This window comes from Meriones unguiculatus, chromosome 19 (assembly GCF_030254825.1).
Source record: "Meriones unguiculatus strain TT.TT164.6M chromosome 19, Bangor_MerUng_6.1, whole genome shotgun sequence".
NCBI classification, from domain to species: domain Eukaryota; kingdom Metazoa; phylum Chordata; class Mammalia; order Rodentia; family Muridae; genus Meriones; species Meriones unguiculatus.
The window spans coordinates 50,080,236-50,104,421 of record NC_083366.1 but is presented as its reverse complement, the minus strand read 5'-3'; the positions used below and the strand labels follow the sequence as shown (position 1 = coordinate 50,104,421).

The 24,186-nt window shown below is 43.4% G+C and overlaps 1 long non-coding RNA gene across 1 annotated transcript in view; it reads right to left on the bottom strand.

Annotated features, from left to right (window-relative positions):
• Window positions 1-22,762, bottom strand: part of LOC132649193 (uncharacterized) — a 48,375-nt gene extending 25,613 nt beyond the window's left edge. The window contains exon 1 of the long non-coding RNA XR_009587638.1: window positions 22,741-22,762. This is a non-coding gene — a long non-coding RNA (uncharacterized LOC132649193). The remainder of the gene's footprint in view (window positions 1-22,740) is intronic.
• Window positions 22,763-24,186: the final 1,424 nt, after the last annotated feature.

The following is a 24,186-nucleotide window of genomic DNA, read 5'->3' as shown; positions in this document are numbered from 1 at the left end:
AAATATGTCTGCAGTGGGCACCCTGTTACCTAAGACTCCCTCTGCCTCTTCTTCCCTATTTTCTCCCGGCAAAGTGGGTTGTCTATGACCACCCTGTGTCCTGTGCCCCCTCTCCCAAGTACCTGCCAAGGACTTTTGGTGGAATCCTTTGGGGCAGGGAGAATCAGTGAGGAAACTCCTGGCTGTGGGAATAACTCCTTTGCTCTCTGTCCTGGCTGGCAGAACGTCCTCTTTGCTCTCCTCACCAGAGGGTGGGGAACGAAGGCCCAAGGCCTTGTTGCTAATACTCCTTAAGCCCTCTGCACCTCTTCTCCATGCAGGCAATTTCAGAAGCCTGGTGCATCTGACCGGAGGCCCCAGCAGCATCATGAGCGGTCCATTCTGTGGTCAAGGAGACCACATCATGGATGCAGGATGGTGCCCAGGGATGCCTTCAAAGCCCATGCCGTCTCTGTGTCCTCCAGACACAGGGAAGAGGGCTCTTCCTTGAAAACAAGCAAGGTCTCCCAGAAGGCATTGCCCTGTGAGTTGCTGGCACCTGGAAGATGCTCTGTGGCCCAGAAGGGATCTTTGTGTTTTGCATGCCGGGGTGACCAGCTTCAACTCCCGGTCACAGACAGTGACAGTGGTGACTTCTGTCCTCCCCGCTAGGCTGTCAGCTTCCCCTGTCACTGAGAGCAGAGCAGCTGCAACAAGGTCATCACTTGGAAACTGTCCAAATTCAGACCTAGCAGGGGGGAAACTCCAGGAAGCCCTGCAGAGGATTCCCATGCACAGTAAAGGCTGGGGAAACATGCTGACAGAGCCCAGTAACTAGAGCAAGAACTGAGCTTAGAGGATTGGTACCCCACCCCCACCCCACCCCACAATGTGCTGATTTTCTGATTACTAGGATGTGTGGATGGAGAACCAGCCAGGGCAGACCAAAGTCCCTAGGGGATGGTCAACAAAGAGTGTTGGACAAACATCACATGCTTCAGACCTGAGCTGGGTGAAGGTGAGCCATGTGATAGAGATCAAAGGGCAGTGACCCCCTTGGGGACTGTGGGTAGCGCTGTACAAACCTGAGCCACCTGTGGCTTAGGCAGTACACAATGTCTCTGCCACCTCGTTGGTCCTCAGCCAGGACAGATAGAGACTGCCGAAGAATTTCATGGCAGAGAAGCATGGCTGCATCTTTCTGTGATTTCCCTCTTGCGGAAATGGGAAGGTGTCCCTGTGCTGTGACCACGGCAGTGGTTTGTGGGGAGTAAGGGCAGAGAGGGGATGGCTTCCAGAATTCCTCAAGTTGGGATGGCAGATCACCAGGAAGTTCATTTCAGCAGATATCTGTGCCGGGGTAACTGGCACCCATGACAGCTGCCATGAGATGAAACACACAGAGCAAAGACAAAGACACGCTAGGAGTATGTCTGTTGCTTAGCAGGGTGCACAGAGAACTAGTTGGTTCAGCATCTACTGCATCTTAAGCCACAAGACAACCCTTCCCATCCGAAACAACTGTGCTCAGCTGTGGGGATCCACAGCCCTCACATCCAGGGTATCATTATGTTCTAGGTATTATTGTAAGTTCATTATGTACGCTTTCTACTTTTATTCTCACAGCAGCATCGGGGCAAGGGGACTTGTATACTCTTTCAACCTCATAGAATGAGGAAACTGAGGCATGGTCAGATAGCATGACTGGGCATGACTGTCCTTCCGCTCTCTGTGTCTACATACTGGACACAACCTTGCTTTGCCTCTCACATGGTGAATCCTGGGAAGCTGTTGTTTATCTTATAGAATCAGTGAGCTCTTCAGAACAGCTTCACAGTCATGAGGGCTGGACACAGACAGAGTCACTCTTTACTTCTCTCACCTCAGGTGGCCAGAAGTCCAGGAACTAGAATGACCCCAGAAATGTGTCTCACTGAACTTGAAGCTTGCCTGAGCAGCTGGCTCCTGAGATCCTTCTGTGTCTGCTCCCAGCACTGGTGTTATAGGCACACATAGCCATACACTGAGTTTGTTGTTGTTATGTTGTTATTATGTTGTTGTTATGTTGTTTTTGTTTTGTGTGGGTCCTGGGGATTTGAACTCAGATCCTTGCTCTTACACACGGAGCTATCTCTTCAGACAAGCTTTCTTATAAGAGACCTGACAATCCATGAATTTTGGTGCCCACTGGGACTCCTGAAGCCAACGCCTTCAAGATACTGAGGGATGGCTACAGATACTACTGCTCTTATGGGGGTGACTGCACAAAGTAACTGGAGATCAAGCACAATAAACACTCATCAAATAAAGGAAAAACAAAAGCTCAATTAAAAGTTGATGAGGCCATTTCAACAAGTTGGAAACCATCTAATCAGAGATGTGCTGGTCATTGCAGTGCTGTGCTTGACCAGGCTGTTGGGAATATCCACCTTTTTGCTTTTGTTTGTCGTTGTTTCTTTAGATTTACTTTCAGACAACTAGATTGACCCAAAATCTCCTTTGTAAGTTAAATCCTGGCAACAATTGCTTTTATTGATTTCATTTTTGTTATAATATTTCAACCCACCAATATCGAGCTTACTAAGGGGAGTATTGGGCTTTTCTTAAAAAGCAACCTAATAATCCACTTAGCAAAATAATTCAATTAAAATGTGCTAAAATCTGGAAAATATTTCTTAGAAGGAGACATACTATACATAGCCATCATGCATATAAAATGACCACTATTACCGATCATCGGGATGACGCAAATCAGAATTCATGGAGAACAGCTATTATAAAAGCAACAAATAACCACAGCCGCCACAAGGATGTGAGAAGGAAGGACCCTTACTCCCTGTTAACAGGGATGTAAATCAGTGTAGCTAATGTGGAGAACACAACAGGAGGTCTTCAAAACAGTAAAACTACCATACATCCAGCAAACCCATCACTGGGTACGAAATGACAGTAGGAGATGGGGAGAGCAGGCAGAGGGGAGGTGGTGGAGTTAGTCAGTGACACAGTGCTACTTACAGGAAGGGTTAAGTTCTGATTTTCTGTGGCACAAGACGGGAGACTATAATTAGCAATAATACACTTGTATCTCTGAAAAGAAGATGTAGATTTTAATGTGTTCACCAAAGAAAATGATCAAAACTGTTAATTAACGTTAATTGCTACCAACACACCCATAAATCAAAACATTTCATTGTGCCTCACAAATATTTACAGATGTGTTTGAAATAAAATATATTTTTAAAAAATTTGTTACACTTGTTCCGTAAGCATATTCTTTGGAAGTACCGACTGGGCTAAACCCCAATGTATCTCAAGTATTAAATAATGAGACTTGATTTACCAAACTATCTTTTACAGGAAAGATGCCTAGTCATTTCTCATACAAAGTTTTAATAAACTCCATAACTCAGTACCATTTGTTCTTGAAGCAAGATTTATAATTCCATAGGCTGTGATGGATAACACACCGGGTAAAACATTCAGACATCACTCATATGCTGTAGACCTCAGGCAAATTCACTCCCTTAGTCTTGGGTCCCTTTCACTGTGAAATATGGAAACAGGGAAAAAAGCCCAGTGAAGGGCATATTATAAACACACAATAAATGGTAGCTGTCACTATTTTTACTTCAATTTTATTTCTCTCTAAGTTAGAAATGAGTGGGGGAAAGGATAGGGAATTTTTCTCAGACCAACCACACCCCCAAAAGGGTCTGTATTTCATGGCTACTTAGGGCTCATTGAGAATGAAGAAGTCAGGAAAATACGCTGGACATTTCACTGGAGTCGAAATCCTTGGTTAAATACTGTTGGACTTAGATATGTGTCCCTGAAAAGCCCAACATTAATTTCCTGAGGATGAAATGCCGAAAGGGCTCACTTGAACTGTATTTACAGTAACGCAGATTTTTTTTTAAAGTCCTTTTAGGAAGTAATTGTGCAAAGTTCACCCCTCTCTCCTGCTTCTATGTCTTCTATGTCTCGGATAACTGTTAGAACGGAGATTTCTTTTTCTTTCTTGTAGTTCTGGTGGCCTGAACCGGTGAGGGACTTTTTGACAGCTATGACATGGTAGAGGCCATCACATGAAGAGGCACGGCAAGAGAGGTCAAAGTTGAAACCTAATGCCCCTTTATAAATAGCACTGACCCATTCCTGAGGATGGAACTCTCATGGTTTAGTATTGTCTTAGTTAGGGTTTCTGTTCTTCTATTAAGAAGAAGGGTTTCTATTCTATTCTATCATGAACAAACCACTTGCAGGGAGAAAAGGCTTATTTGGCTTACAGCACATCAGTCCATCAGTGAAGGCAGTCAGGACAGGAGCTGAAGCAGGAGAGGAATCTGGAGGCAGGAGCTGATGCAGAGGCCATGGAGGGGTGCTGCTTACTGGCTTGCTCAGTCTGTTTTCTTATAGAACCCAGGACCACCTGCTTGGGGATGACAGCACCCACAATGGGCCCTCCCCCATCAATCACTAATTAAGAAAATCCCTTAGAGCTGGATCTTATGGAGGTGTTTTTACAATCGAGTTTACCTCCTTTCTGATACTCTAGCTGTGTCATTGACAAAACTAGGCAGCAGAGGATCCTCTGTGTTAGTTACTTTTCTTGTTGCTATAACTAAATAGCTGACACAGCAGTGGAAGGAAAGAAGGGTTTATTTTGGCTCAGAGTTTGAGGGAACAGTCCACTGTGGCAGGCAAGTCACGGCAGGAACCTGCATTTGCTGCCAGGAAGCAGAGATGAATGCTGGTGCCCAGGAGGTTTTCCACGCTTATTCAGTCAGGGACCCCAGCCGACCTCAGTTAACCCAATCTCTAGAAGCTCCCTCCATGGGCACATGCAGAGGCTTGCCTCTGTGATGAGTCTAGATCATCTCAGGTTGAAGAGATTAACCATTACCTCCTCCATGACGCCCTCCCAACCCCAGGTCTCCAGCCTTGGTCTCGTGAGTGATCTCAGGGACAATTGCGAAGCCTTAGCTGCTAAGCCTTCAGGTGCCTGCAATCTTAGCAGATAGCTTAGCTTCCTGGCCCCAGGAAACTATGTGAGATAACGCTTGTTGTTTTAAGCGGCTGCGTTTTAGGGTAATGTATGAGGCAACAACAGCGGGCTGACACAGGGTGTGACCTATCTGAAAAGGTTGTCCTTGCACTTAGAGGAAAGGATACAGTTAGCACACACAGTTAAACAAGCCACAGGAGCTGGAAGCTATGGATACTAGAGAGGGAACCCTGTAGGATGCGTGGATTCCTTCCCAAACTTTTTGTGGTCCTTCATAATTCCCGAAGGGCTAGACATAAAAATGTAAGGAATCTTAGGGTCTGAGTGGAATCCAGTCAAATACACTTGGAAAAACGTGTATTGTATATGCTATCTATTCAATATATGCTTTATATGAGATATACTATAAGCGTAAAATCACAATAAAATTGACTTGATGCTATGAGATGCTATATACGATATGCTGCATACTGAATAATGCTTTATATGAATGTATTACAAATGTAAATATATAATGAATTTGACTTGCCACTATAAAAGGCTATGTACACACACACACACACACACACACACACACACACAAAACCATATGGGGCAAAAGTGTGATTTGATTTTTAAATTTTTAACTGGCAGTTGTCCATGGGTTGTGACATGAGGTGTGATATTGAGACACAGGCCTACCTCGCACTGATCAATTTGGGTGAATGGCCATTTTCAGCACCATTTCTTAACATACTGGGAACCTTCAACATCATCTCTTGTAGTTATTTTGAAATGCACGGTAGGTTCCTGTTAGTGCTAATGGCCTTAAGTGCTGTAGACCACTGGTGTGTAATCTTCCTAGCTAGCCACACTTACAGACCTACTCTCTCTACACCTTTCTCTACACCCTCCTCCCCATCCTTAGCCTTTATTATGTTTTAGTGATTGGTAAGAGCAGCTTGGTTTCCAGATCCTTGTTTTTTTTCTCTCCTTATTTTAAGCATGAAACTTTAAGGAATAAGTCTTTTTTTTGTTTGTTTGTTTGCTTGAGCCATGCCGGTCCCAGGTGAACTCTCCTCTCAGTTGAATCTGCCTACTAGAAAGTGCTGAGTGTAGCACCTGGCAGTAGTAGGTTCTTAATAAATGTCAGCTCCCTTCCCCTTACTTTCCCCTGACAAACAAGACCTTGTTAATGATTGCAGAGGTCTCCTAAGACAAACATGTCACTAGTTTTCAGAAGCAATGGCCATGAGGGCCTGGACCACAGCCAACCTGGGTCTCTCTGGGGCCCTGGAAAAGGTTTATGATGGTTCAGTTGATGACTTAGGCAGCCCTGAGCAATTTCTCACTGGCTTGTCAAAGAGTCTATTGCTTTTCACTATTGCCTACTGAGCATCCTGGGTAGAGACTTAGCTACCCCAAATCCCATCCTCCGCCATCTTAAGGAAGCCTGTGGGACACTGGAGCAGCTCTAGACTCAGAGATCTTTCTGCCTGTGCCCCAGCTACCTGGGTCACAAACACTGAGCCAGCAGAGACAGTGAATTCCTGGGGAGACTCCAGAGATAGGTGGATCCAGTCTGTAGTACAGGCCCCAGGAATAATCAGTCAAGGCTGTAGACAACCAGATGTCGAACAGGAGTAGGAGCCAAGGGTTTCCCTTTTAGAGGAGGGGATCTGCCCAGTAAACAGGCTCTCCAGGTAGCCATGGTTGATGTCCTTTTAAGCCCATATTCCCCCTTCCACACAGAGCTGCTGGCCTGGGCCCCTGCCCCACTTCCACTCCTGTGAGCCATACACAGAGTCCTTGCCCTTGAGGCCTCTTGCTTCCCAAGTCAGCAGGCTAAAACTGCTGACTGCCTGTGTGGGGAGCTCACCCACTGAGAGTGCACATCAGATAGGCTCATAGCCCTGCCCTGGTCTGCCTGTCTCACCTGAGGGCAGTACTGCTGGCCAGCTGGGAGGTCCTAAGACTGCTAGGTCTTTGGTTTGGATGTGACATGGCATCGTGGTAATTAAAGGGTAGTTAAGCCAAATCCAGTGGCAATCCAACCCACGCCCGAGATATCAGCATTTAGAACCTGAAGGCAGAAGGATCTCCAGTTTGTAGTCAGTCTAAGCTACATAGCAAGACCTGTTAGGGGGTTTTTTTTTGGGGGGAAGGGGGAGTGCAGTACAGAAAATATACTATATGTGAGGGGAAAAAAAGAGAAAAAAAAGGAGTAAAGTAATAGAAAAAATAAGTAACTTATAAAAGGAGAAAAGCAAACGGCCAACATGTTTTGAAAATACCCAGCTTCGTGGCCCTGTCCCCAGCACCCACATCAAAAAAGAAAAAGAAAACATCCAGGTAAGGTAGTGTGTCCATGTAATCCATAGCTGAGGAGGCAGAGACAGGAAGGTCCTGAGGCTCACTGGCCTGCCAGTCTAGCCCAATCAGTGAGTCCCAGCCAGTGGCAGGCTCCCTCTTTTAAATAAAAATAAAAATTTGAAGAAAGCACAGGTTGCGCAAGGAACAACAGATACATACAACATGAAAATAACCAGCCTCCTGCCCAACATGTGAGAGACCCTGGCTTTGAGCCCTGGAGCTGGGTGATAAAGGGGGGAGCGGGGGTGAGGAGGAAGCAAAGAAATAGATCCAACTTCATTAAGAATCAAGGAAATGAAAAGACCCCCAAAGTGCATCAGTGGTTTTATTTGTGTAACTGTCAAATGGAGGAAGTCTATGGCACCTGGAAAGGTAAGTGAAGGGGAGGTTAAAACACAAGCTACTGGCATTACAGGCCCTTGGCAGAAAGCCAGGGAAGCCAGGACAGAGGCTTGACTGACTGACTGATTGATTGATTTTTTTTTTTTTATCTACTTTTTGTGTATGAGTATTCTGATTGTGTGTATGTCTTGGTACCACTATGTGTGTTAATGCCCACAGAGGCCAGAAGAGGGCATCCAGGTTCCCTGGGACTGGACTTACAGACAGTTGTGCGTGCAGGGAATTGAACTCAGGTCCTCTGGAAGAGCACCCAGTGCCCTTAACCACTGGGCCATCTCTTCAGCCCCCAGAGGATATTTTTTAAATGTGCAGATCAACATCCATTACAATTGTCATACCCAATTCTCACATTCAGCTCCAAGAGTCAGTATCATCATTGCCCAGATTCCCTAATAGCAATCAGGGTTGCCGCTTTAGAGTAGGGGAGTGGTAAGAAGGAGAGGTAGAAACTGGACAGGCTGCTCAGGGGAGGGGCTGCAGAATCAACCATTCCTGGGATGTTCTTGGTTCTCTGTCAGAAGGGAGTATTAGTTATCCTCTTCAAAGAGCACCCTGCCTGGAGGCTACAAATGACCTGAGGAAACCAGAATTCCAGCCCCAGCATAATAAATAAGCCCTCCTGGAAAACAGCTTCAGAACTGGTTCTCTACATGCTCATGGTGAAAATAAGTTATAGTTATCCCCCAATTCTAGCCTTCTAAAGATTTTAGGGTTACTTCTTCATGGGATGGGGTGGCCGGAAGATGACACATCATCAATAAAGGTCCATTGATGGGAAGCGAGAACCTTATGGCTGAGAAGATAAAATCTCCAGCATGGGTGGGGACCTAGCATTCCAGTTGGGCTGGTTAATCACCAGGCCAAGGGACCCTCCCTAAGAAACCTTAAGACAGTGGTTCTCAAGCCAGGGGGGTTGCACACACACACACACACACACACACATACACACACACACACACCCTTGTGACAAATCTCTAACTCCAAAAAGAATTCTTACATTACAGTTCATAACAGCAAAATCACAGTTATGAAGTAACAATGACAGTATTTTTAAGGTTGGGGGTCACCACACCATGAGAAACTGTATTGAAGGGCTGAAGCATTCGGAAGGTTGAGAACCGCTGCCTTGCTAAAGAGATGGGTGGATTAGCCCTTTGATGAGATAATGTACTTTCCCTTCTGAGAATCCTGCTCACAGGACTATCCCTGGCACGACCACAGCCATGAATCTTCATTACTCAGAAAAGCATAAACATTTCTTTCTCTCTGTCTCTGTTTTAAGCAATTTCCCCTAACACCCTGGCTGCCAGCTGCCATGTGGCTGGCCTCCACACAGGCTTAACTCAAAGGGCAAGGCCTTCTTTTTTTTTTTTTTTCCCCTTTCTCTTTTTTCTCCTCCTCCAGGCAGCTGCTAAGATTTACAGCTTGCCTGCCTTGGGGTCTTTTCTTTTAAACGTTAATAAAATTCTCCTTGAGCTTAAAAGGAGAATCAAGAAAATTTGAAAGTAAAAGAGCAGGTGAAGTGTTGGCCTGATGACTGAGCTGGTCCCTGGCACCCATGTAAAGGTAGAAGGAGAAACGAAATGACTCCACATAGTTATCCTGGAAATCCACATGTCTGTCATGGCACTTACACACCCATATGTCAAACACACACCCCCCCACACACACTCTCTCTCTCTCTCTTTCCAATAATAAATAAAAGAAAGCTAGTGTTGTTGTTGTTATTATTATTATTAATTTAAATAATCAAGGAGACTCCAGTTGAAATAACATACCCAGGGCCAGAGTAGGTGGGACCACTGAGGGCAGGAGATTGTTAGAAAATGAAAACATAAAACACAAGATGAGAAGCTGGTGCCCCGTTACTCCTGGAGAGATGGGTCCAACCTTTCGGGAAGGCGATCAGTAGCATGTTTTTAAAATGGAACACAGTCTGTCCCACGAGTTCACTTCTGGGACACATGTGAGAGATGGAGGAAATCACATCTCAGCCTTTGTTACAGCACCAGGAGTGGAGACAACATGGATACCCAGCAGCAGGGAGCTGGAGTGAGGCAATGGAATAGTGGAGACTAGGCAAACAACAAGTGTAATGTGAAAAGGTGTTCCCAGTTCAAAATGGGACAAAGGAGTTACAAAGCCCCACCTTTCGCTGACTGGAAAATAACCACAAACCAAATACCATGTCCGATATTTGTGTACAACTAAGAAAAAATAAAAAGAGGTTGTACTTACAGAGCAAGGGAGCTTTGTTGACGCTGTATGTTCTTTTTTGATGGAGGATAGGTTGCTTTTGCCTTTGAGTTGCTGTGTAGATGAAGAGTAGAAGCTGACTCACTCAGGATCTTCTTGCTGTCAGGTCTCAAGCGCTGTGATCACAGGCATAAGCCACCATGTGCAGCTAATACTATGCTTCTTTGGAGGATGCTCCACTATTGAGTCTAGAATTTCTGATGCCTGAGTATCTGAAGCCCATTCTGTAAGTACTGATACAGGTTCATTTAGAAAGGCTTCAGCCAACATAAAGAGCAAATGAAAAATCCTTTTTTTCAGCAGCATTAGAACATAAATACAATGTTAATCCTACCGATCCATGAGCATGGGATATCTTTCCATCTTCTGGTATCTTCTTCAATTTCTTTCTTCAGAGACTTAAAGTTCTTGTCATACAGGTTTTTTACTTCCTTGGTTAGGGTTACCCCTTGATACTTTATTTTATTTGTGGCTATTGTGAAGGGTGTGGTTTCCCTAATTTCTTTCTTAACCCATTTGTCATTTGTATATAGGAGGGCTACTGATGTTTTTAAATTAATCTTGTATCTAGCCACTTTGCTGAAGGAGTTTATTAGCTGCAGGAGTTCTCTGTTGGAATTTTTGGGGTTGTTTATGTATACTATCATATCATCAGTGAATATCGATACTTTAACCTCTTCCTTTCTGATTTTTATTTCTTTGATCTCCTTTAGTTGTCTTATTGCTCTACCTAGAACTTCTAGAACTATGTTGAAGAGATATGGAGAGAGGGAGCAACCCTGTCTTGTCTCTGATTTTAGTGGGATTGCTTTGAGTCTCTCTATCATGAAGGGGTGTTGGATTTTGTCAAAGGCATTTTCTGCATCTGAGGAGATAATTATGTGATTTTTTTTTCTTTCAGTATGTTTATATGGTGGTTTACATTGATGAATTTTCATATGTTGAGCTATCCCTGCATGCCTGGGATGAAGCCTACTTGATCATGGTGGATGATGTGTTTGATGTGTTCTTGAATTCAGTTTTCAAGTATCTTATACACCTGCCAGAATGGCTAAGATCAAAAACTCAAGTGACAACACATGCTGGTGAGGATGTGGAGAAAGGGGAACACTCCTCCATTGCTGGTGGGAGTACAAACTTGTACAAGCACTTTGGGAATCAATCTGGTACTTTCTCAGAAAACTAGGAATAGCCATACCTCAAGAACCAGCTATACCACTTCTGACCATTCACCCAAAAGATGCTCTACCATACAAGGACATTTGCTCACCCATGTTCATAGCAGCTTTTTTGTAATAGTCAGATACTGGAAACAACCTAGATGTCCCTCAAGCAAAGAACAGATAAAGAAGCTGTGGTACAATTTACACAATGAAATACTACTCAGTCATTAAAAACAAGAAAATCATGAAATTTGCAGGCAAGCGGATGGAACTAGAAAAGATCATCCTGAGTGATATAACACAGACCTAGAAAGACACGCATGGCATGTACTCACTTATAAGCAGATTTTGGTCATATAGTTCAAAATAGACACACTACAATGTACCGACCTCAAGAAGATAAGCCCAATGGGCATCTTAGGCTTCATGTGGGCCCACTAGTTAGAGCAGTGGGGCATATCTCTGACATGGACTGTGTTGCTTTCTTTTTGATCACTTCCCCCTGATGGGACTTCCCTACCAGGCCACAGGGGAGGAAGATAAATAAAGTCCTCATGTGAATTGATGATCTGGGGTGTCTCACCCCTATTCTGAGGAATAGGGGAGAGGGGATGCTGGAGGGAGAGTGGGACTGGGAGGAGAAAAGGGATGGACCTATGACAGAGATGTAAATTGAATTAATTTAAAAATAAGGGGGGATGGAGATCATGAATACAAGCCTGTCATGGTGGCACACACCTGTAATCCCAGCACTCAGGGGGGCAGAGGCAGGCAGATCTCTGTGAGTTCGAGGCAAGTCTGCTCTACACAGAGTCCAGAACAGCCACTACTACACAGAGAAATCGGTCTCCAAAAACAAAAAGCAAACAAACAAAAAGGACATGAATTTCAGAACCATTGATATGTAATAGCGAATATAGGGTCCTCCATCCTGTGCAAGAAAGGACATCTGTCCCAGCTCCTGGGAGAGCCTTTCTTTTTATGGGAGGCTCAGATCATTTAGGGAAAAGCAGTGAGGTGAATCACAGTTCCTTTGTTTAGGTGAAGGGTTGGCCCTACAGAAGAATGGAGCCATTGTTGGGGGCTCTGAGTCACATGATATCAGCCAGCTGCTGGGAGGGGGTGGGGACTGTAGATTGAGTTTTATTGAGTCTACGTATCACAGTTATGTAGCAAACTCAAGAAATAAAAATTCCTTTAAAAAGTATACACTTAAAAAAGAAACAAAACAAAGTAAAACCCAGGTCTAGCATCTCAGTAATCTGAAGGCTGAGGAAAAAGAGCAAATGTTAAAAACCTGACTGGCTGACAGAAAAAGCTCAAGTCTAGCATGGGAGACCTGTCTCAAAATACAAACTCAAATAAATATAGATAGATAGATAGATAGATAGATAGATAGATAAGCTGAGACTATGGCTCAAAATCATGCAAGAGGCTTAGGTTCCTGGGTTCAATCCTAAGTACCACAGAAAGAAAGAGAGAAGGAAGAATTGAAACTGAGAGATAAAATAAACCCTCTTTCTTTATAACTTAATCATCGCAGGCATTTTGTTATAGTGACAAAAAGCTCACAGACACAGAAACTGACTTGTTTTTTAAAGAAAAATTGCTCTTGAGAAAAAAGGAGCAAACTTTGTCTCAAATTATTAAAAACATTACATCTAAATAAATATTTTATCCAATTTTTACTTTCAGAAAATGACCAAGAAAGAGGAAGTTCCAACCAGAGGCCTAATTGTGACTATTTTTACAGGGTTCCTTTTAGCTGAAACAAGAGGTGCCTCCTGTATCACCTGAAGTTAAGAAGGATGCCCAGGCCATAGCTGACTTCATGGCCCCAACAGTGGCAGAGGAGCTATATCTAACAAGAAGGAATATCACGGTCACTCTCCCATATGTGCTCTGGTCATAGCATTTATTCTACTCCCCGCTGTCTGTCATGGTCAAATTCCTCTCCTCCACCTTCTGACCTGTCACAGACAAAAGAATGGAATAACTCTTTATTTCTAGAAAATCTTTTATTGTTTGACAATTCTGTACCTGTCTACAATGCATCTTGAGCCATCAGCCAGAACAACGCTTACAAGTCAAACAAGGTGAGAAGGATCTGTAGAGCAAGGGCCTCCCCGACATGAGCGGATTGTGTGGAGCTACCCCCAGCACGCGCGCGCGCACACACACACACACACACACACACACACATACATACACACACACACACACACGCGTGCACAGGCACACACATGTGGATCTTGTGGTGGCTTTAAATGTGTTCTGATCTCTGTGCAGGAATCTGTTGCAGTCCATCGTGCTGAAGCGGCTTTGGAAGGGCCCTCCTCATAGGGAGGTCCCTGTAGGCGCACGGCAGAAGGCACCAGGGACCTGGCTCCCTGGTCCTCTCCTCCACCGGCCTCTCCATCTCAGTGTGTAGACCAATGACGCCAGGAGTACAGCCACAGAGACCTCTGAAAGACTTGTCGTCACTAAAGACCTAACCCTCCCCTAGTGTCACACATGGCCCACGTCTTCCATTAAATCGTTGATTCCTTCAGCAAATATCTGGCGATCGCCTTCTGTGTGACAAATGACCCTCAAGGCAGGGCAGTAGCAGAAAAACAACAAAAATACTGAAAGCTTGATATTAGGGCGGTGACGAGACCCTTGGGGGCACTCTCTTAGGTTTTGTTTGGCAGCATGACAGCACACACCACCAACACCCACACCCATACCCACACACTTGTCTGCACAGAAGCAGAGCCGGCTGACGCCTTCTAGTTGGTGGTAGGGAAGGCACTGAAGCTTGCGGGTTAGACCAGGCTCCCAGCCCTGGCTTTCCCTGTCAAGGCAAACATCAACGGGCCGCCTTCACTGCTCCCATCAAAGGAAGACTTGGCTTTACCTGGAGCGGGTGAGGCCAGGCATCATCTTCAGAGGCTGCTCCAGGCTAACAGCGTCTCTTACATGTAAATCTCTGCGCTTGGCTGAGTAGCGGGAGTTTGGGAAGAGGAATCAAGGATGTAAATACTACCAAACCCCAAGAGGTTCCAGCTCCCCAGCCTCCTGACCACACATCCAAATAGCTGAGTGGTCTCAAAATTTACATAATTCCCCCATGATTCCTTTTTCCATTTGTAAATGGGCATGCTAATGTATTATGGGGGATAAATGTTTAATTCCTGGGTGAGACTGCTATTAAGTTTAATCCACTATGGCAGAAACAGTCCTCCCAATGCACAAGTACTTTTCTCCCCACAGAGAGGACCTGCAGCGACTCTCATCTCAACAAATTTACAAATGCCCTTCCAAACGCTCTTAGCCCTTTGTCTCCCTAGCCCCCATGCACATGAAGAAGCAATGTTTACTCCCCCCGAAGAATCTGGACTGGACTGGTAGCCTGCTTCTAGACCATGATGGAAGCAATGCTTTACAACCTCCAAGATGGAGATTTAAGGTGTGGGCAGCTGCTACCCACCCCTGAGCTGTTCCTTCTGGACCCCACACCCTCTCGTAGCTCCATGTCATCAAAAGGCAGGCACCTCCCCACCTGAGGACTGGCAACAGCTCCCCTCTCCCAGCAGCGCCCCCTTCTCATGTCATCATTTTCTTCCCTCTTCTCTGCAATCTCCAGAAGTCTCTGTGGTGGTCCGTTGCTTTGGCAGGTAATAAGCCCACTGACAAAAGCAACTTTAAGTGAGAAAGAGTTTCTTTTGTCTTACAGTTCAAGGAAATACAGGCAGGATATAAGGCAGATGAATGCTAGCACTCTGCTTGCTTCCTCCTCTTACTTAATCAGGGATCCCAGACTGTAGACCCGTGCTGCCACAAATAGGGTGGATTTTCCCTCAGTTAACTTGATCTAGAATTAGAAAATCTCTCATAGACTTGGCATGCCCAGCCCTTTGCCTGCTGTGTGATTCTGGATCCTGTCACGTTGTCAGCCAATATTAGCCACGAAATAGCATGAAGATTTCACAAGGGAGCAAGCAGCCAATCTTTTTTTCTATTTGTCTCCTTTATAATATTGCTGTTTAAGACATTGTGAGACCACAGTGTTCTCCCAGCTCTCTGGCCTTACGCACGCTTGTCACCTTCTCTGTACCCATGTCCGTGCCTCTCTAGGGTTGTTGCGAACCAGTTTATGCTCACAAAGTTCTGCCAAGGCCCCCAGGCTGCAATGAACTTTAAACACGTCTACACACCATTCTCAGAACCTTCTCTCTGCTGTTCCCACTGATACTCACAGGCAGATAGCTCCCAACCTATGCTGTTTTGCTTTGTTTTATTTTTTTTCTTGTGTGTGTGTGCCTGTGTATGGTATATGTGCATATATATATATTTATCACATTTATACGTGCAGGCGGAGGCCCCATATGGATGTCAGGAATGGTACTCCATCACTTTTTTTTTATCTTATTCATTGAATCGGGGTCTCTCAATCAAACTCAGAGCTCACTGATGTAGTCAGTGGCTCCAGAGATCCTAAGGATCCCCTATCTCCACCCTTCTGTAACCACAGGCAGGCCATTGCCCACTCAGCATCTGTGTGAGTTCTGGGGTTCTAAACTCCACTCCTCGTGCTTATGTAGACAGCTCTGGAACCAGCAGCCATCTGCCAGCCCACTCCCACTGTTTAGACTAATGGTCTCTGGTCTTCTTGAGATGCAGGACAATTCAGTCAATGCCAGCATTGGAGTGATGCAAAATACAGAAAGCAAGCAGCAGCGACCAGAGGATTTCAGGCAGGCAACTGTGCTTTCTATCTTCATTTTGCTATCAGGTGACTTTGAAAATCTGCTCCTAAAATTTCTTTCCATGTGTATATAAGCTTCATTTTAAAGACAATACAAGAGAAAAAAGTAAAAACATAAACTTTTGTCTTGAAGGAAAGAAGGGAGGAAGGAGAAAAGGAGCAGGCATACTCTCACAGAAGTTGCTACAACTGGCCAAGTCTCCCCCAACCAAGCACTGTGTGTCCCCACATGGGCTCTCGCATCTCTCACAGGTGTTGAACAGGATCCACTCTTTTCCCTGTAGAATACCTTGTCAATTCAGTGGGGTGTCCATGTGCAAATCCTACTGTGGTAGGCCTACAGATTTGAAGATTTGAAGATTTTTTTTCCTCAACAAACCTACAGAGATGCTGAAAAAGAGAATAGAGGAAAAACAAGGCAGAAATAAAACCAAAATCTTGGTTCTGAACAGGCAAGGCTTTTGAGAATAGAAGTTTTCATTCTCTCACCAGCCATTTTCAGTGAGAAAGTGCCTCTGCTGAGATGTTAAAATTTAGGGATTGGCTTTTAACCACAGCACCCTGTCGAAGAAAAGAAGATGAAGAAGAAGAAGAAGAAGAAGAAGAAGAAGAAGAAGAAGAAGAAGAAGAAGAAGAAGAAGAAGAAGGAAGAAGAAGAAGAAGAAAGAAGAAAAAAGAAGAAAGAAGAAAAAGAAGAAAGAAGAAAAAGAAGAAAGAAGAAAAAGAAGAAAGAAGAAAAAGAAGAAAGAAGAAGATGATGATTTAGGGGTTTTATAATCTCTCTCTTTAGCTTCCTACCATCTGTCTGTCTGTCTATCTGTCTGTCTACAAGCCTACCTTTCCTCCTCCCCTTTCATCCCTCCTTCCTCTGAATAAACAAATAGGCCAGTGTAGAAGGGCCAGAAATGCTCAAATCATTCGCCATGAGTTACAAAAGAGTGTTAAAGACCCCTACACACAGCAGCACGTGCCCACTGATGCTATGGACCAGGCACAGCCTTTTCCTCTTGTCACACCGAGGGTCTCAGAAATAAACACCATTCCTTTCTTTATCTGTGACTCCCCAGTGCCTGGCATCAGATCTGCGCTATGCAGCGGGTGCTTGATAAATGATGAACGATGGATGGATGATTTTAGCATTGTAAGGGAGAAGTGGCCATAAATGTTCAGCTTTAATCAGCACTCACTGCATGCCACTTCCTTTCAATCATCCTCATGAGGACCTGGTAAAATTAGGTAGTGGTTCAACTTTTCAAAACACATGAACTCAAATGAAATTTTATGACCCAATGGAACTGAATTTTGAAGTCTCATTTATGGCTAAAGCCAACAGAATCTTGAGTCCATTCTGGCTTGAAATCCTATCTAATGACACCAGGATCCAAAGGACAGCTGTTAGCAACGCAGCAGGACTCTCAGCCCCAACCTCGAAGCAGTCATCAGCCTCTTCTGATTGTACGGATCTGGGACTTGGACATATTCTTTTTAAATCAAATATGACAAAGCTTTTAGCAATCTACCAAGTAAAACCCATTCTCCCCTTCCTTTAAAAAACATATCAAAATTCTAATTTGTTTGGGGATGCAAGGACACAGCTGCAGGAAAACACATTTCCCAGTAATTCTTGTGGCTAGAGAAAGGTGCTAGGTGAGGAAAAATAAACTTTTAATTGGTTGAAGCCATTGTTATTTCTTTTGTTGTTGTTAATTGAATTTGGCTTTGTTTTGTTCTGTTTTTGACAGTTTTGCACATGGACTCAATGCATACCAACCATTCTCTCTCCACACCTCTACACCACTCTTACCAACTGCCCTCTTCACCACAAAATCTCTTCTCTCATTCATGACTATCTGGTTTGGTTTGTGACCCACTGAGATAAGCCAGGGCTATCTGTGTGACGATGGGTTCAGAGCTGCCAGACGAAGCATGGCAGGCTCAATTGTTGTGAGTTAATGATTGCTATGGTTGTATGAGTCTAGAGAATGACATGCTGTAGCCTCTCACTCTATCTTCTGGCTCTTACATGCTTCCTATCCCTTCTTCCAAACTATACTCTGAGCCGTAGATGAGAAATTTTTACTCTTGATCAAGAGGACGTGCTCAAAAGAGCAAGTATACCGGGCAAGACCTGGACTTGGTTTTTATCACAGGTGGTAACTATGTCTTTTCCCCCTTTGGGTGAGGTCTGAGCTCTCAGTCTTTTGAAATTGGCTAGTTTTAAAAGAATCAGGGCAAAGGAAATAAAGAAAAATGGAAGGAAAGGGCCACTTAATTCACTCACCTTCTGAGAATGCAGCAAAGGTTTTACAAACCTTTACAAAGGTTTTATAAATAAACAAAAGTTTTGCTGGGTGGGTGGAGCAAAACGTTGCATGGGATTCAAACATTTTCATAAATGTTTTACAAGATAAGAAAGAGTAAGAGATCTAAACTCCTTGTTGTGAACACAAGTTTTACAATGTTTGATAGAAAAGATTAATATTTAATGTTTCTTACACACGACATGAAAAACAACTATGTAGTTCAGTAGCATTGATACTTCATCATCTCTGTTGAATTCCAAAACCTCTCATCACCAAAAAAAACCCAAAAACATGTGCCCTATATCAGGCATTTTCACTCCCCAATCCCTGAAAAATGACAGTGGGATCATTCAGGCCAGCAAAGACCTGCAAAGAATAGCTCCCATTAGTTTAGAATGATGGCTGCTTTTCAGAGCAGCAATTAACACAATTGATAGAGCCACTGTGCCTTCAGTTTTAAACACCATACTTAGGACAAATTACCAAGCAGAACTTCTTGCCGACTATTTGTTTTCTTCTGCTATCATGATGTTTCCAATAGCCCAGCCTGTTTCTAACAGGTGACCTGAGGTCATCTGACCCAGTCTTGTCTCTCATCTTCCCATCTTCCCTGGAACAGCCAACCACAGCACCTACCCCAACTTCCTCCTATATAGAATGCTACTATTCATGAATTTCCCCACTCTACCTTGTCTATAATTTCAACCTTTACCAAAGGCACTTTCTGATGCTGAAACCCAACCCCATCCTAAAGAGATCAAGGGCTCTGCCCTTCTGAGAAGGAGTATCTTACTTTTTGCCAATCTTTCCATCCTCAGGTGAATGGGTCTGCTCCTATGATCTCGGCAAACTATAACTCTTCCCCAGTCTAAGACTGATCATCAGTTCCGCTGCTTTGCAACCAAGTTCTCCCACTCCACCCCAAACCCCTTTCCTGAGTTCCAGATGGTCACCTTTAATGGCCGATAGGCTCCTCATCTGCAGTAGATTCCCAGGATTTCTTCATCTGTCTGAGACATGCTTCTTTTCCCAGCCTCTCTTTTAGCACAAACTGGTCCTCCACCCTAATTTTCTCTTCATCCCCAAGGCAAAGCTCCTCGTGAGCATTTCAATCCAAGCACTGAGGCTACCCACCTGCCACCACCCTCCAAGTGTGAGGACATCATTCCTCCCCTCTCATTTCAACAATGCATGTTGTACCAATGTTTTAGAATTAATGTTGTCTCACTGACCTCAAACATAGTAAGCAGGTTCACAGAAACTCTAAGAATGCGCTATCCTCTGCCATATTATCATTATTGTTAAATTAATTACATTTATATATACTGAAAAATATCCCAATGGGAAATGTCATAATTTTGTCTTCAATAATCACATCTTTTTGTAAGAATAACAAAGAAAATGATTCTGAAATTTTTTAAGTTATAATTACTGTGGTGTTCTCATCAGAGATCATATAGGCTGGGAGATAATGGAGCATGATTTTGAAATGATTAAAGCAAGGGAAGCCTTTAAAGCAAGCATGCTAGAGCTCCTAAAAGTATCTTCAGGAACTAAAAAGAAATAAAGATATGCTTAGTGACTGAAACCTAAAATAATTTACGTCCAGCCAATATCAACCCCCCAAAGATATGCCAATCAGCATTCTACTGTCTAGAGGAAAATTGGAAACTTCATAACTCAAGGAAATTCAACCAGACTGGTGCTGAAAAGCATGTTTTTGAAGAAAAAAAAGGCTACAAATTTCCAACATCTGTGAAAGACATAGTTTATAGATTCAAGACGTTCAGCAAAAATCCGCTATGAAGAGCACTGTGCCCAGATTCAGCAAAGTGCTGAAAATTAAAGTTAAAGACAGTGTTGTTGTGACCTAACAATCTTGATAACAGATATAGAGAAGACAGAGAGATGATAGACAAAAAAAGTAGATGGGATAGACAGATAGACAGACAGACAGACAGACAGAGGGTAGATAATGAAAAAACTTTCAGTTTTGTTTCTCAGCAGGAACCTGACTACAGGAAACTACCCTAAGATGCTAAAATAGTATATAACCCCTAATATTCACCATTTTGTGTAATATTGAAAATTACTATTTCAAACTAATTTACAGGAATGAATGGAAAAGAGGGAGTATGAATAAGTAGCATTTTATATATAATAAAGACTAAGAAATAAGGTAAAAGATAATGGAATAAAGACACATGAGCAATTTTGGGTTTCTGTGAGTTCTGGCGGTCATGAACACAGTGCAGTTCTTAACTGTGACAGGCAGACATTGGGTAGAATGTCTTTGCAGTGATGAAAGTACAACTACTGTTAGAGTGACGTACAAAATGATGTTCCACCTTGCTAGAGGAGGGAAACAAGACAAATGATCAGAGGACAAAGAAAAATTGAAAAAATGCAGCAATAAGCAATGGTAATATTTACAGCATGAAATCAAACCAAGGAAGTATTAAATGTGTCATCAACTACAGTAAGTGAACAGTACCTCGATCAAGTCATTTCCCTTCCTAGGCTTCATATCAGTCAACTTCTGTTTTAAGACATGTGCCTTTAAAAAATGATAAAGGAAAATGAAAGCCAAGAACTAAAGAAGGATGTGTCAGGGAAATATTAATAATGGCCAATAGTGAAGTGCTCATATCATAAAAAGTATATTTTAAAGTTCAAACACCAGTAAGAAATTTATTAATAAAAAATGGAATTTTTAAAGAAATGGTAGCAGTCCAAACATTTATACTTCAAACCACATTGCATGGGCATATGTAAGGCCAAAATAAATAAGAAGGAGAAATGCGTGTGCATGTGTGTGACTGTGTGGGGCGGGGGTATTCAAGGCTATGTTGAGAAGATTATAATTAACTTCAAAATACTTACATGAAAATTTAACAGTTCCAACAGATAAAGAGTTAGCCTTAGGGTATCTGAGGTACACTGTGAGCTTTACTGAATGGACATTTTACTTGGTGCAAAAAAAAAAATCCATTTTAAATTTCCAGATGTTCAAGAATATTGTATAAAGTGTTCCTAAATGTTGCCTTAAGAGAGAATCTTAACAAACTCAGAGAAATTGGTGGATGAAAAGATATCAGTTAAGCACACCACGTTCTCTGACAAAATTAATATGTAAATGCCACGGTGTAGCCTCTAAGCTAACCTGTAAATTTGACCAGCTGAACCACTCTAATGCGTCTCCTCTGTGTGTGTGTGTTTGTGTGTATGTATATGTGTGTGTGTGTGTGTGTGTGTGTGTGGTGTGTATATTACATGGATCAGGTGATATATGATATGTGTATATCTCAGAAAGATATATTTTACTATTCTGTTCCTATAGAGAACCCTGACAAATACAAACATACAACAAACGTCTTTTCTTCTTGTCTGTGAAATGTAGTTATTGCCTTTGTGAGACAAAGGACCTGAACAGCACCACCCTCGGGTAGCTTTGGTGGGCTTTGATGTCTGGGACCCTATTCCCCTGAGTAATTGCCCACCTGATTTAACAGAGCCCCAGTCACTCTCGAGGACCGTCTAGCCTCCATACACGAATTAAGAAGAGGAATCTAGGACACACACAAAGAACCCTGGGAAAAGATGTTGTCTGAAAGCCAAGGGAGAGGGCGCTGGAGAAACCAGCTCTGTCCACCCACGGGCAAACCTGTCTGCCACAGCACGTGAGACGTGGGCTACCCCACAGCCTTTCCCTCTGGATTTCTCCTGACATGAGGCTCTCATTGAACCACATGTGGTCCAACAGCCAAGACACATTTGCTGCCACACTGTTCCTGTGAAAAGCAATCTTCTTCCCCCAGGGCTGAAATAGAAAGAAGATTAGATGGAGAGACTGACGGAGTTGTAACCGGCCACGCTGTTTGTTGAGCTCAGAGCCCTGACACTGCATCTTACAGCCAAGCTAAGGGATTTTCTACCGCAATTCTATCTCTATAAAATTATATTCCCATGGTCCACTTTAGAGCTTAACCTTTACCTAAGCGGTCAAGCCACAGGATAGTGTGAACCACATCTGGAAGTGATATAGAAATATACCTACAGATAGCCTGAGACAGAAACAGACACACACCCCATGTTTAAGTGTATGGGGTGGGGGAATGTGGGCATGTATGTTCATAATCAGCATGTGACAGGGAAATTCCCAAGTCCTACAACTCAAACCTCCTCCCTTGGAGATTCCTTTCCAAGGATTGTCAAATGAAGAGGCAACAAAACTTATAGCTTATAGCTGAATGAAAATACCTGGATTTCAGGAGTCTTCAGAATAGAGTCCATGCAGTTAGCTCCATCTCGGTACTCTAAAGCCTGGATCTCACAGGATCACCCAGGAAATGTTGACCAGGGTGGAGGCAGAGGTAAGAAGACAGAAAGAAAGGATGGGCTCAGCCCAGACAATTGTGGACAGACAGCAGGAAGCCTAGTGAGGAGGTGGGGTTGCCAGTGGCTGATCCTGGGACCATAAACACGACATAAGACTACACAGAAAGTAATGTAAGGTAAAATGCCACTTACCTGGGCTGTGTTTCAGGTTTCAGCCTCCATACATTTACGATAAGCATAACTTTTCCTCTTTAGAGGAAGACCTAAGAGAGAAGTAAAATAAGGGAAATCAGACAAAAAGCAGGAATGGAGATGCACCCACTGTGGTCCCACAGGACCTCAGCCAGAGTGCAGATGTGGTAATTTGGGAAGTGAGGAAAAGGCAGACACTTTAAAAGATTCTAGGGGACTGGCTATCCACTTCCTCTGAGTGGGATGCGAATGAATGTAAGAACTCCCCCAACCTTCTAACCTGCTATTGGAATAGAAAGTGAATTCTAGATAATTGCACATTTAAACATTATAAGTCAATATATTATACAATTACCTAAAATGTAAGAATTTTCTATTTCCCCATCCTCCTGTAGAAAATTCTTTCCCTGTGTGACATAAAACCCATAAGACATAAAATTTTAAAATTGACTAAAATGACTAATAAATGTTCTCCAGTGGGCTAGCAAGGCCTCAGTAGACAAAATGATTGGCATAAAAACCTTAACAACCTGAATTCAATACCAGGAACCTACATAAAAGTAGAAGGGAGGAGTGAGTGCCCAGAATTATCTTCTGACTGTCACATGTATGCCGTATACTCGCAAACATCACACAGACACATACACACACGGACACACACAGACACACACACACACACACACACACACACACACAGAGAACAACACCATATTACCATGTGCTCATGCAATCCTCCTGACAGCTGAGATTATAAATCCCCTGGTTACAGTTTAAATCCTAAATGTCTTCCATAGGCTCTGTGCTTAATCTCTGTTTCCCAAGATGGCGCCATTAGGAGAGACTGGTAACTATAAAAAGTGGATCCGGAGAGAGGTCTCTAGATCACTGGTTATGTACCTGCCTTTTCTCTTCTTTCCTGGCTCATAAGGTAGATGGCTTGGCTTTTCCCCAATGCTTTTGCCATGTTGGCTGTCTGGTCATAGGCACTAAGAAATGATACCAATTGACCATGGACTGAAACTGGAGAAACTGTGAGCCAAGGTGAACCTTTTGTCTTTATAAGTTAATTATCTCAGTTATTGTATAATAGTGACAGGAAGCTGATGAACTCATTAAAAATCAAAACAAAACAAAAAAAAAACATATAGAGATGTAAAAAGCAAGCAGGAACAGAGAAAGGATCTCAGTAGAAAGAAGCCACTATCCACCTATCAGACTGGAGAAAATGTTGACTATAGGTGAAAATCTATGGAAAAAGATGCCTTTCACTGCTGTGGGAGGTGAATGGGTACAATAATCTGTCAGTAAGCATTTGAGAGCACAGCTTCCAAGTCATCGGGCTCAGGTCACAAGGACAGCCCAGAAACTTGCTCCCTGAGACCTCTGTCCTAGCTGTGTTTTTAGGCAAGCACCTTACACAGAATTTCCTGTACCGCATCTTCCCGT